This window comes from Drosophila guanche, unplaced genomic scaffold, assembly GCF_900245975.1.
Source record: "Drosophila guanche unplaced genomic scaffold, DGUA_6, whole genome shotgun sequence".
Lineage (NCBI taxonomy): Eukaryota > Metazoa > Arthropoda > Insecta > Diptera > Drosophilidae > Drosophila > Drosophila guanche.
In genome coordinates, this window is record NW_022995746.1 from 8,397,511 (window position 1) to 8,411,433 (window position 13,923).

The window sequence follows — 13,923 nt, forward strand, 5'->3', positions numbered from 1 at the left end:
ATGGCAAATATTTTGAGAACTAAGTTTAAGCTCAAACATTTGCAATGGTGTCCTGTCTGTGTGTGTGTGTGTGCGTGTGTGTGATATGGGGACTAGGCATTGACTTTGGACAAGGAAAATACTGCAATTTAGAGATGATAATTTAGAGATTATGTGTAGAGTGTCACAATATATTCAATGGAAATGCCTGATATTTGATATTAATTAAAATTAAGCACAGTTGACAGCAACTATGAATACATCCCTTACCACAGGCTTTGAACTTCGATGCGAAATCCTTATCAATAATTTCCATTCATTAGATGACGTCACAAGCATCATCGAGTGGAAACTTTAACAGTTTCAATGAAATATTTAAATCTCTTGCGGCCATCTGCCAGAACCCGGCCATTGGCAAATGCCAAGAAACTTTCTGCATATTAATTAAAGGCAGAGCCAACCAGTCAGACCTCAGACCTCAACCAATAATCAAGCTGTGCAGAAACTGTGATCCAGAACAATTCGCGCTGCCTGACATCATCAATTATTCTTTGCTGCTGCTTATTCCCCTCTGCTGGAGCATCTAAGCATCTGGGGGCGTAGGCATCCCGACTAAAAGCCCGACTTAAGTCACTCGATGTGCATCTCGTAAATCACTTATTAAATTATTTACCATGCATGGTCGGATGCAATGCGATGCTCTTGGGTTAATGGTTGACTTTGGCTGGTGGAGAAGTCACAAGTTGGCGGGTAATACGCTTAGGTGGTATTACGCTAAGACTCGTATGCTTTTGAGACAAGGACTTGGTTAGCAGATTGCGCATACGCAGCGTATGCCACAAGCAAACCGAGTCTTTGGCCTGTCACTCAGCCAGCCAACCTTTGGCCCCGGCTTCATCTCCAACTCCTTCTCTCTTATGCATATGCATTTGGGGGGCCAGAGTAAGCCGGCAAGCTAGAGCACAGAATTCAGAAGCCAGAAGCCAAAAGCCGAATCCAATGCAAGTGACAGCAAAGAAATGCCAGAGTAAAACTTTCCCCACTCACTGTTCCCTAGCGTTCGGCCCCGCGGCGATGCAGGAGCCAACTTGAAAGTAAATTCATGAATTAATAATATGCGCAAAGTGATTCTGTGCTGGGGAACAAGTTATACTCCAAGCATCCAGCACCTACTTTTACCTTTGTGCGGTCAGATTTGAGTGAAGCTTAAGTCAGGTTTTCTCTCTGCTCTCTGGTCTCGCATCCTCCTCCGTGATTATGGTGGATAATGGCTTATTATTATCATACCACCACCTAAAATAATTTACTCCTAATGCAGAGCCGAAAAATGTTTTCCAAACTGAGTTAGGTAAACTGACACCAGGAGCCGGACCACAGCAATGCCCCGAGCTGTTGCCTGCGGGGCAAACATGAACTGTACAACAAACGACTGAAATTGTAGCCCTGGCAATTATTTTTGCGGCTCGTTGGCAAACAAAGGCATTGCCCACTCACTACCAGAAGAGGAAAGGCAAAGAGAAGCCTTCCTGTAAATCCTCAGGATGCCAGTGTGTGCCCTGCTCTACACAGAGAAGCGGACACAGGCCGGCCACAAAAGTGAAAGCCACCTTCCATCTTCCAGTGTTCCTTCCTGCCTACGGTCTGAGTGACTTTGCCCAACAGGCGAACGATTTGACCCACAAAAATGCATGACAAATATCCTTCGAGGCGACTTTATAAGATCCTTCATTCAAATGAACAAAACTAGAACCTTCACTTGTCTTTTCTTTTTCTTTTTTGCTGGATTTCGTTATTGAATTTGCATTTTATCGCCTTGAGGTTGACCCAGCCTTAATTCGAGTATTTATAAATTACAACAAAAAAAACAGAGGGAAGAGAGAACGAAATCTGAAATGTTGAGCAATTTGTGGCTGGTTTGGGGGTCTTAAGCTTCGTCATTAATTTGGCTTTTGGGTCAGCAGATTTTTTGTAGACCACAAAAAAATGGCTTTAAATCCATTTTATGGCTCTGGCCATTAACCGAAATTTGTCTGTCATAACAGGAGTATGCATGCACATGCGAGGGTTGGGACAATGTTTACGGTGATTCGCCATACGGCAGCCACAGGCAGAGCTTTCAATTTTATGAGGGGTCGACGTCTACGTCTCATTTGCCTAGAGGTGAAAGCGTAACTATCAGAACTTTGTTCAAGGGAAATCCCACATATACATATGCCATGCTAAACGTTATGGAACACATTCGGATATGATGTCGGCATTGAGGGCCGAAACTTTTATTTTCGGTCTCCCAAACTTTGCTCATTTAAATGATTATTAAATGTGCCTGGTTAGGTTTTTCATTCAAGGAGGGAATGAAGTTTAGTTGAAAGTTCGGCTAGTGGATACCTATTATTATAGTTCTAGTATTATGACTATCCGATGGGCCATCTTCAGCTTTACAATCAGAGTGAACAAAGCAGAACCTTGACAATACAATTTCTTACATTCCTTTCACACAGTTCCCCGATGGCTCACGATATACAGTTTAATAGCTAACGGGTGCCGAAACGAACTGGAAAACTGTTTTTCTGGCACAGTGGTAAAAATATAATCAAAATAGAAAATGTTGATTTTTCGTCTCGTTGCGCATACTAACGAGTTTTGGGGGAAAAACTTTAACCCACACAATCCATACGCATTCCCAAGCACACACGCACACCCCCCCGCCCTAACATTAATGTTAATACCACACTTGCAGAGTGCCACGCACCCTTGACACATTTTTACCCCAGCGCGCATTCGATTTCATTTTGCATTTGAGGTCCTCGGTTCCATGTTCCATTTTTGGTTATTTTTTTTTTCCTGGGTTCCACCGCCAACTGGCGGCTCTTGTAATTTCCGCCGTGTGTTTTATTTTTTTCTGGCTGTTTCGGGTTCTGTAACCCTTTTTTACTTTCGCTTTCTCGCTTTACCAGGGAACGCATTTCTCCACAGCCATTAAGCCCTTGGCGTGCCTTTGCTTTGCCCACTGCCTACTGTGTGTAGTCCTCGTTTTCGTTCTGTTGGGTTCTGCCTGCCTTCCTGCTAAACTGCTAAATGTCGCATAATTATCGTATTTCACTTGCGAGGTCTTACCGGGGCAAGAGATGTCTCTCATTATGCCGCGTGTATTGTCTGGCGTTCCTCCTTGCTTTGGGTAACATATTTGCAGCATAAAATAAAATGGGTTTTTATTAATTTCGGCATGCTTCAAATAAAAATATATTTCTTTGTGCTCACATGCATGCAGGTAATCTTTTTCAGGAGAGAACCATCCTTTGAAGCTAATTAGAAAGGTTCCGCTGAAAGGGTTTTTGTTTGGTTTTTGGCTTTGCATGGGGCTTCCAGTTAATCCTAGAATTAATAAAGCTTTCTCTTCGCAAAAAATCACATTCAAATGTTGACTGTGCAACCGCAGAAAATATGTTTTTGCATATTTTCAAACAGAATTCATAACTTTGACAAATTACACTCACATTACTGACAGCCACTAAAAGTTTTGGGACGACTTTCCACAAAAGCACAAATCAATTAATGCTCACAATAACAATTAAAATCATTTAAGCCCATTCGAGCTCACTTTGTACAAGTTTTGTTAGCCCGACAGTGCCATACATAAGTATCTACACATGTATTTGCAACTGCAATAACCATAAACTATTTGCACAAAAGTTTTCTCGTCGCGGCATCGTTAAAGGGACAGTCCGTGGAGGAGCTTCAAGTGTGCCCTAACTGTGCCTGCCCCCACGACACTCAAACAAAACCGCAGAAACTTTCAAAAGTCCTGCACTAATCGTCTGACAATGCCAACACACACACACACACACACCCACAGATATTTTCCGAAAAAAGAGACAACATTTTAGGTGTAGTTGAACACAAAATGGAATACTCGTACAAGTTTTGTTCCCTTTTTTATTGTTTGACAATTTTGTTATGCCCTTCCAACAGAGGCTCAGGTGATATTTTGTGGTGGATATTAAAGAACTTCCAAACGTTGCAGGTGATATCTGCTCTTGATGGTTTAAGAAATATCTACACAAGCTCCTCGCCAAGTTTTGGCAACTATTTATATGTAAGGGTATTTAATGATTCGTGTTTCCTGTTTCTTCCTTTTTTCTTTTGTTTCTTTCTTTTGGCGCCATTTTCCGCAAAACATCTCCTTGTAGGGGACTGCGAGCCCAGCCCCTTTTCCTTACTTTTCTGTTGTTTATATCAAGACTTTTTACGAGGGCACCGAGCGCGCAAGACAACATTTTATTATTTTGTAGCATTTTATTTCCGTTTACACTCAGTTTTTTATGCGGCCTGGGCCTAAGTCACTCGACTTCCTCCCCTCGCCGTAAGTGAAACTTTTTTAAAGTTGAATTTGAAAATTATTGTCTCTTTGGCTTTAGTTTATCCAAGGATTGTGGGGCCGCCCCGGCCTGTCTTCGGTTTGGGGTGTGTCCTCGTGCTTAAACGTTTTATTGTTTCATAAATACTTAATATGTGTTGTAATTACTTTTGAGGATCTTATCATTGTTTTAGTAATGCCACGTTTACAGTGGGTCTGTCCTGCCGTTCATTTAATGCCCTAACTAAAACCGTGCCCCGAATCGTGTGCGGTTTCATTAAAAAGGATTCGCCTTCCCCCCACTAGTATTCTTCTTTGTCATTGTGGTTGCACACAGAATGGTCGACTCCTGGCTGACCCAAAACAGACAGAGAACATATGTCTGAGAGGGAATAAAATGGAATGCTCTCAGTAAATGGCAACCAAAGTGTGAATTTAATTAGAATTTAACTGATGGGTAGATTTGTTTTGGGTCTCAGCCAACTTTCAAGTGGGTTAATAAGGTCAAAGAGGTTGCCAGGCAAGTGGATGGGAGGGTACTGGTCCTTTGTCATCCAACTATTAGTTCTCTCTGAGAACTCTCCTCTCAGACAAAAATAATTCCTAATTTCATAACACATTTCTCTGGGCTCTGATGTAGTCATAAAGTTGCCATTTCACGGCCAAGCAATTGTCACAAACGCATAAACTCGCTCCCACATGTCTGGAAGTGCCAGAGCAATGCAGCCATTTCAATTCATATAAATAAATATACATACATATATGTATGTACATTCGAGTGAATGTGCGACAAAAGATAGCCCCAGCACGGCATAACATAACACGTACGTCCGTGTACTGCTGGAGCGCAGTGTGCAATAAGCTAACAATATACAAAAGGCGACAAATGCCAACAAGAGTAAAAAGTGGCCAAATAAAATCCATAAATCGCCAGACAATGCAACAGAAGAAAAGGCAAATGTACCCAAGGATATGTTGTGTACATATGTAGGTGGTTGGTTGGTTGGCTGGGTGATAAAATGTAATACAAAATACTAGTACGAAGCGGGGAAAGGACTTGGACTTCATTTTTACAATTGCCAGAGAAATGCATCTTGTTGTGGCAATTTTCGGACTATATTCCATGTCCATCTATCGTTCATCTCGTTTTTAATAAAATGTTCCAACCTTCTCAGCTCTCAAAATCAAGTCAGGTCGTGTCGGCCAGGCTTAGACTCAAAGCCCAGTCAACTGTAGTTATTGCTTTTCAAGAGAGACCAAGAGAGAGAGAGAGAGAGAGAGAGGAAAGGACTCAGGATTGTTCAGGGACAGGGCGATATCAAAAGCTGTCGAATCGTTCTGGTGCTGGCTCTGGCCACAGCACATGCGAACCAACACGAAACCCCACCAGAGCCAGAGCCAGCCAAAAGGACAGCAGCACTTGACCACATTTGAAAAGAGTTATGAATATTACAGCCAAGGTCTGCACTGGCTGAAGATGGGGGTTTTTTCTGCTACCCCATTCCCCTCAGTGTTTATTGCAGTCCGTGTGTGTGTTGGAGAAATTGTTATTTTCCTTATTTATTTCAATTTATGAGATATTTTATATGCGCACTTTTGTGGCTGGAGGTCCGCATGCAGGTCTCCGTGTATATTGCCTTCTAAATAAAGAGTTTTTCCTCCCCTAACGAATTTGTTTGTTAATAACAATGTTACAGGGTGCAGGGCACCTTGTGTACTTTCCGATATGGATCAAAGGTATGACCCCCTTTTCAGATACATTTCAGATATTCGTTGCCCAACTTTACACCATCTTAAATCTGAGAATCTCATTTAAGCTGTAACTTTTAATGAACTGGCTTGGCTGTGTGTCTTACATAAAAGCAAGTCTGGAAGAGAGCTGGAAGGTTCCTTAACAAATTATCACATCCATTACTTGGCAGCCCGCTAAACCATTCGAAGATTAGGAAACCCAACTGCCAATGCCACTAATTCAATTTCAACACCCAAAAAGACAAAAAAAAAATAATAAAAATCGAAAGCAAAAGCAAAGGACGAAGGAAAATTGAGGATAAAAGAAAAATAGTTCAAAGCAACTGCAACTCGGTCACGAACTGCCATAAAAAGCGCAGTGAAAATGGGCAAAAACCGAGTATTCGAACGCGAGTGTGGTCTGGTTGGGGAAATGGGGAAGGGGGAAGGGGAACGGGGACTGGCCGTCCTGCGAGTGTGTATTGGAGTTGATATTTGCGCATCAGTGCGCACATTGAACTGTCAGTGACAGTGTCAGAGAAAAGAAGCTCCAGCTAAAAGAGCCAGCTCCATGGGGTGGTGTTTCGTGCAAGGGAAAGCAGTTCCATTGCCAATTTATCAATTGCAGTTGGCAATTGACAAAGATGCAGCCATTGGCATTTGACCCATGAAGTGGAGAGTACAGGCAGTCCCTCATCTTGTGCGTGTGCAAAAAGTAATTACATCGCTGACTTGCAACAATAAATAACCTTAAAACGGGCACACCGAAGAGACGGGCTTTTTATTGCAACTTTAAAGTGTCACTTTGGAGGCATAAATTTTCCCACAAAAAGTATGCTTCCAACTCCCAGCAGCATCCATAGCCATGGCTACAATTTCCAGTTGCAGGCTTCTCTTTCCTCAGACTCTTTTGTTAGTCAGCATAAATCAACGTAAATGAATGCTATTTAGTTGATGGCCCAGGCCAGGAAATGCGCCGCTTAGCCAACACACACAAACACGCACACACCCGCAGAGAGGGGCAGAGAGAGAGAGAGAGAGGTAGTTGTTGGAGCAGTTTCCAACTGGTTACAGTTACAAATGCAGTCACTGGCTGGCATTTTCCACATGCATTTCTCAAATGTGTACGGAAACCGAAGCCAAGTGCAGCCAAAACGATGTAGCCAACTCAAGATGTATGGCCCAAGGAACGAAAGAGATGCAGGCATATGCGTGTAAAAGAGACAGAGACAGGGACAGCGACAGCGACAGGAACAGAGAGCAAGACATCTCTCAGTGTGTGTGTGTGTGTGTGTGTTTGTGTCTGTGTTTGGCACTTCCGTTTGATATTAGCCCTCGCTCTCTTATATATGAATTTAGTCAACATCCACAAACATTGGCGAAAACTTAAGCTCTTCTTCTCCTCCCATCTCCACCCTTCTCTTCTGTGCATAACATTTTTGGGGGCGTAATGCATTTCTGCGGTTTCTGGCAGGCATTGTACGGCAGGGGGGCCGGGGCTGACTGCTACTGCTGCTCGGAGGCGGACTTTGTTGCATCTTGAGCAACTGAAGATGTTTTGCCTGCCAGCCAAATGGCATAGCAATGAGGGGTCGACCCCTCACCGCTCCGACAGGCATATTTTGCATGGTTCGGGCATGAATCTGCTGCTCTGGCCATAAATCCATTGCGGAAATGTATCATACACCGACTGGATATCTGCCAGTGCCTCGCATCGAAACGAAACGATTTGTGCCGCCCCCCCCGCGACGCTCCATAGCTCCGCCGTGTTCGATCATAATGGCTGGGCGCGAGTACTCGAAGTTTGCTGGCAATGCCAAGCATTAGTTTTGCGTTATGTTGGGCCCTAGACAGAGCCTTCAGGGCAGTTATGAACTAGTTTGCTCAGAATGTTGAATCGATAGACAGGTTATACGACCGTCTGCCTTGGGAGCATCTCCGATGCTTTGAGTAAAGATACAAAAAATATATGACATATTTCTGAATAAATCCGTTTCCAAGGCCGTTGCAGTTTTCTTTCCGAAAAAACTCCATATTTTACTTGAATGAAAGACAAACATGAATATCTTAATTAAATCTGTTTATCTCTCCTTTTTTTGCAGGTAAGTGGAATATCCTTGTAAATATTCAGAGATGCGTAAGTAAATGTTAAAATACTAGAGGCAAAAACATTGCAACATCTGCTTTTGTTTACACCAATTCATAAAGCCAATTCAATGCCCAATACAAATAATCAACAAAAACGTAATGTAAATTAAATAAATATTTATTTTATTTTAAAGTTTTTTCGCTTTCAGCAAAGTGAAAGCTTCTGACTTTCAACAAGCGTGTAAAGCGATGCGCTTCTTTTTTTTTGTATATGTATAAGGCTCTGAGTAATGCCTTTGACAAGGCCAGCAGAACACTCAGGTTGGGGCGTCGACAACATTGTTTTATTAAATACAAAGTAATGGCGATTCCCTGGCACGCACACACCCACACCTCCACACCAAACACAAACAGATACTCGCCCGAACACACGTGCAGACTGGGACGCACTCTGACTCCGGAGCGGCTTAAATCATTTTCCAACTTTCCAGGTCTTTTTTTACCATTTTGTTGTTGTTGTTGTGCGGCACTTAAATTATGCAACAATCGTTACACACACGTACAGAGACTTACACACAGATACACCCTCACATGAGTTATGGGGGACATTTCCAAAGTCTGCAGCCTTTAAGTCTTAAATCGCCAGCTTAGCCGTAAAATATTATTGAATAACACCAAGCATCAGAAATAACTGAAAATAGATTCACGCAAAGTGGGATCAAATTTCAATAAGTATGCGTCGGTCGAAGATTCCCAATTAAATTAACTTAATTAACTTTTCTTGGAATTTGCTAAGTGTGAAACCAAAGAAAATGTTTAGGATAAAAGTTGGCTGTTGAGGCACTTAACAGTTTAAGAGAATCTGTGTAATGCTGTTGCTAGCCACAGATGCTTGCTTATGCTTATAAACAGCTTAACAGCCGAATAACAGACTGAGAGAATGGCAGGGATATATGTATGTTAGGGAAATTAAGAGAGCAATGCTGTTAACTGTTTAAAATTATGCATGAAATGTTAACTTAGCCATTGCTGTAAAACTAAACTGAAGAGAAAGCGCTTCAGGAGTTATTTCTCTCTTAAAGTAAATGTATTTCTTATTTTACGAAATCAAATCAATGGAGTTAGCACGATTTACGTGTAAACTCAAACACTTCCTCTGTAAATTGTACATTTTTATTCTATTGACTGCATTGGGATATGTTTGCAGTATTCTTACTAATAAATTTCTGTAAACTGTGTTTTTGCTACACAAATAAATTTCAAACTGATACTCAATTTGTGCAAATATTTAAGCTGAAAATGGCACTATAATTCTAACTAATTTTGCTGCATACTTGTTGAGTAAAAATCGTCTCCACAGAAGCTGTGCTACCAATTTCATGCTAACATTATGTTAGTGTTAACAGCAGCCGGCTTTCGTTGGCCAAGAGTAAATTTCCCTTGGGAGGCCGGTAGACGGCAACCTACTAACCTACTGAACACTGGGGCATAAGAGACCGCTTGTTATCACATTAGGAAATATGTTGCAGGGGCTTAGCAGTAACTGCCACTCTTAGAGCTACTGCTACAGCTACTGTTAGAGCTACTGTTATGGCTACTGCTGTACATCCTACTGTCCAGCATCCATGGATGGGAGCTGTGGCAGTCAGTACTTTCTGAGTTGTTGACGGCGGAGTGCGCGTTCTCGGCATCCGTGTGTGCTTGGGGCATGTCCGTGTGTGTGTGTGCGTGTTTGTGTCTTCGTCCAGCCAGCGAGTGGCTGAGTGCATGAGAAATTACACCGAAAATGTAAAGTTAGATGAGGGCCAATCAAGAGGTCCTGGAGTGTCACACATCCACAGCTGTAACATCCACAAATAACGCAAGAAGATAAATTATTTTAATGTGATATGATAGCCGAGAATTTATGTGCTGCCTTCTGCCACTGCTGATAGAGTGCACAACATTTTTGCGGCAATCATTTTTGATCGAAATAAATAACGCCACGAATTAAATTAAAAAATAGAATGCAGATAAAGCTGTAACGTATGTGTGCGTGTGCGTGTGTGTGCTTGTGTGTGTGGTGCCGCTTAAATGGCAGTTTATCATAATCAAAGTGTTCGTGCGAATGCTTTAATTAATATGCAGCCCCACCCTTGTGCTCTTGGCCATCTCTCTTCACTGGGTAATGGAATATGCAATCAATTAACTGAAAACGATTGAAAAAGTCTCGCGTGAAACTATCTATGGAATGTGCGGGCAAATTAATTAAGTAATGTTTGCGGTCGCAGAGAGGTGCGAAAAGTTTTAAAAAAGAATTTGCCAAACATCTGTGTGGGCTTTGACTCGAAACTTAATGGATTGAAATGGCTGGCAGCATCAATGCGGAATATTATATGCATCAAAATAGATTAAACACCCAACGGCAATTAAAAAATGTGTAAATACACCGAATTAACACTTAGGTTATACACATTCAAAACAAAAACATTAATTTGGATTTCCCCCAAGAAGTGTTCGCTAAACACATGTGACTTCGTTAAGCCTAACATTAACACACAATGGACTCTTGTCTGGGTTAATACTGTTTGACTTCAGTGTATAATGTGGACTGTGAAAGGAAAACATGTCCGCCTTTGGGCGGGTAAATCAAATCGGGAATCAAACAATTCTAAGCGACTGTACACGAGTAAATATCGGCCAAATTGTGCGCATAAACCAGAAACAATTATTGACAATGCAGCAGCACTGTCGCACAAAAGCTGAAAATGCTAAGCCGCTTAAGTGCCATCCATGTTGGACAATGTCAATCCGCAAATTTCGGGTGGGTGGAAAAGCCCATCAAAAGCATGATTAATCTCAATTTATGACATCAGCAGCGGTAGGCACAAAAAAAGTATAAATTAAGCGGAAAAAGCGGGCAAAAAGTATGAGTTTATCGCTTTTTTGATTGTCCATGTCGCTGGCGTCGTAGCACGCTAACGATCAAACTAGCCGGCAATCAATCAATCAATTTATCAATCAACACTTTCGATATAGAGTGGCAGAATGTTGCATTGTGGGGTGGGACTGGCGGTGGGGTAACTAAACTTTGTGTTTGCTCTAAGCCTCAGCTATGGGCCTAATTGACATTTATGGCTGATGGGATAAAATCCATCCTCGTACCACTGACTGTGATCACACATCCTCGAGCATGGGGATGCTCCCATCATACATACATCAATGGAGAAGGGCCACACAGACAATATGATTTATGCAGGGCAATAATTAGTGTGTCTGTGGGGATGGTCTCTGCAATGGAGTACCCGTAACATTAGCATTAGCAGCCCCCGCTCTCCTGTCATCGTTCTTATAATTATCCCCCGCATAATATCACTAATCTCAAATCGCATAATATGGGACTTGATAAAATAATAATATTCACTTGTTTATGGCCGAAAATTATGCTTTTGCTAATTAGTTGCATAAATCAAGCCATAAACCGGATGGGCACACACCCACTGCCGCTCTCGCTTTGCCCATTTCCTGTCGCTGCTAATTGATTTGAGTTGTAATCGTACGGGTACGGGTACGGGTACGGGTACGAGTGCTCCCGTTTTCCGGTTCGATAGACAAGACTTTTGCATTTGTATTTGCATAATTAACTGACAGCGACATATGCCAAGTTTATTTCGCAATAAACGGCACCCCGCTCGGGAAAAGCCAGACAAATGAAAGTGACACCAAATCTCAGTTATTTCACACTTCAGTTTTCACTGCTTTCACTTTAACTTTCACTTCCGCTCCACTGGCACTGATGATGGCCGTCTGCTAGTGAGTTGTTTGTTTGCTTGTTGCCCTCTCTCTGTGAGGCTCTCTTGTGGCTCTTAATTTATCATTTGGGGTTCATTTGCTCTGCTCTCTCACCCACACCTGCACTTGTGAGACGGGGGCCATTATTTTTGTGGCTCTCTCGTTAGGTTTCGGCTTTACATGCTGGCACATAAAAAGTGATGCGTGGCATTATGATTAGGGTCCTTCGTGTGTCAGCATTGTCTGGCATAATGGAGTCGAAAGCTGAGAGGCGGAAGATGTTAAGCCCAGTTTAACAAAGGGGAAATCAGCTCAGATTGGGGTGCACACGACAAATTTCTGGTCTTCAAGAGAAATCACACAATAATCCAAAGTAAATGATAGTAAATCTGTCTGGTCCGGTGTCCATGCATGGTTTCATGTACCTCCACCCAATAGCTGTAACCCTACACCAATTCAATGCCGCGAGCCATGTCGCATGCCTGCAATTCCAACAAAACGTCTCCATATAGTTACATCCGTAGGGATGTGGGTGTAAGCCAAAGGCAGCCATGTTGGCAATATCCTCAAGTGGTGGCCCGCAAAGCGCCCAATGAGATAAGCAGTCGTGATTTATTGCATATAATTGCTCACGAGCCGATTCGCGAACGTGCCCCAATAACATTTTGGGGGCATTCACACCTCAGCAGATTCATGCAGCGGATGGCGGATAAACCGGATGCCACAAATATTACAGGCTGCGCCATTCCAATGCGATTTGTGGTTAAGAGTCGACCGCCAGTGCCCTCCGCCATCTGCCACACGCCAATCAATTTAAAGCCAAGAAGTGGCTTTGGCCACGCTTCATTAAAACCAATTTTGGATGGGCATTTCTGGCATTTCGCAGCAGCAGCAGCAGCAGCAGCCGGTGCCGCAAAAAAACCTTGGATTTAGTTTTTCGAATTTGATTTATGTATGTTCATAGAGGAGCGAAATATTCATAAATATTGCAGATATCTGGCGGTGGCAATCGATTGGAGCTCTTGAAATTTCAACAGCAGGTGGAGTTTCAAACAAAGCGGATTTTTGCGGAAGGAATAGAGAATGTGCATGACTTTTTTAGCAGGACACAACTTTTCAAGAAAGAACAGCTCGACCACCAGGGGACTTAAAAATATGTACGTGAAGAAAAAGTAATACACTTGAAGTTAACTTTCATGGTAAAGGAGAGCGGATGGTAGAAATATGTCTCATTAAATTTCTATTAAGACTTACACACACATGGTGCAAACTCTTCGCCGAGACACAAGATTAATTATTCAGAGTTGTTTGGCAAAAGCAAATGAATAAGCGATGACTTCATGACAACAATTTAATCAACTCACAAGAAAACTCCAACGCAATTAGACCCGCCCACTCTTAGCACAAGTAAGGCGTTGACACGCCTCTACGGAGGTTCCGCTCAGTGAGCCGACAGACAATGAAAAACTTTGTAACTTGTATAACTTATTTTTTGCCACTTGAACGCTTTGCATTTGCTTGGAGCACCTGCCCCCAAGAACTCAATGAACCACTCATCGAATAAAAAGTAAAGAAGAAGGTAAAGAAAAGGATGAGAATGTCCTGTAGCATTTTAGCTGGTGCGAGCTTTGACCAGAGTCCAGTATTAATGAGCAGAAAATAAAATCCTTTAAGCTGTCTGAGCTTTGGATTTGTAAATGAAGTGCGCCTGGCACCCCTTTCCACCTGTTTGTCAATCATGTATACTCCCCCGTCTGAGTTGAGGCCCCATCGCGTGCTTTATTTCTAATTAGGTAGCCATCGAAAAGTGACAGCAACAAATCTAAGCAATTTTCAGAGCGAACAATGTAAGGAATTCAGAATGTTGCAGGTCCAAAAATAAAAATACCAAAAAACCCTTAAAGAACTGAAAAGTTCCCCGAACTTCTGACTCTTGTTAAAAACTTTGCCACTGAACTTTGCATGAAAACCATTATAGGGGTAAAGAATGAAATAAACTA

The 13,923-nt window shown here is 42.3% G+C and overlaps 1 protein-coding gene across 3 annotated transcripts in view; it reads left to right on the top strand.

Annotated features, from left to right (window-relative positions):
- LOC117582552 (putative neural-cadherin 2) overlaps positions 1-13,923 on the top strand; it is a 171,312-nt gene that overhangs the window by 108,891 nt on the left and 48,498 nt on the right. Inside the window, exon 1 of one of the 3 annotated variants that reach the window (XM_034270378.1) lies at positions 9,817-9,940. The exons of the other annotated variants lie outside the window; for them this stretch is intronic. The gene's annotated coding sequence lies outside the window, so the exon portion shown is untranslated. Of the gene's footprint in view, positions 1-9,816; positions 9,941-13,923 lie in introns of those variants that run through there. 3 annotated transcript variants of the gene reach the window in all.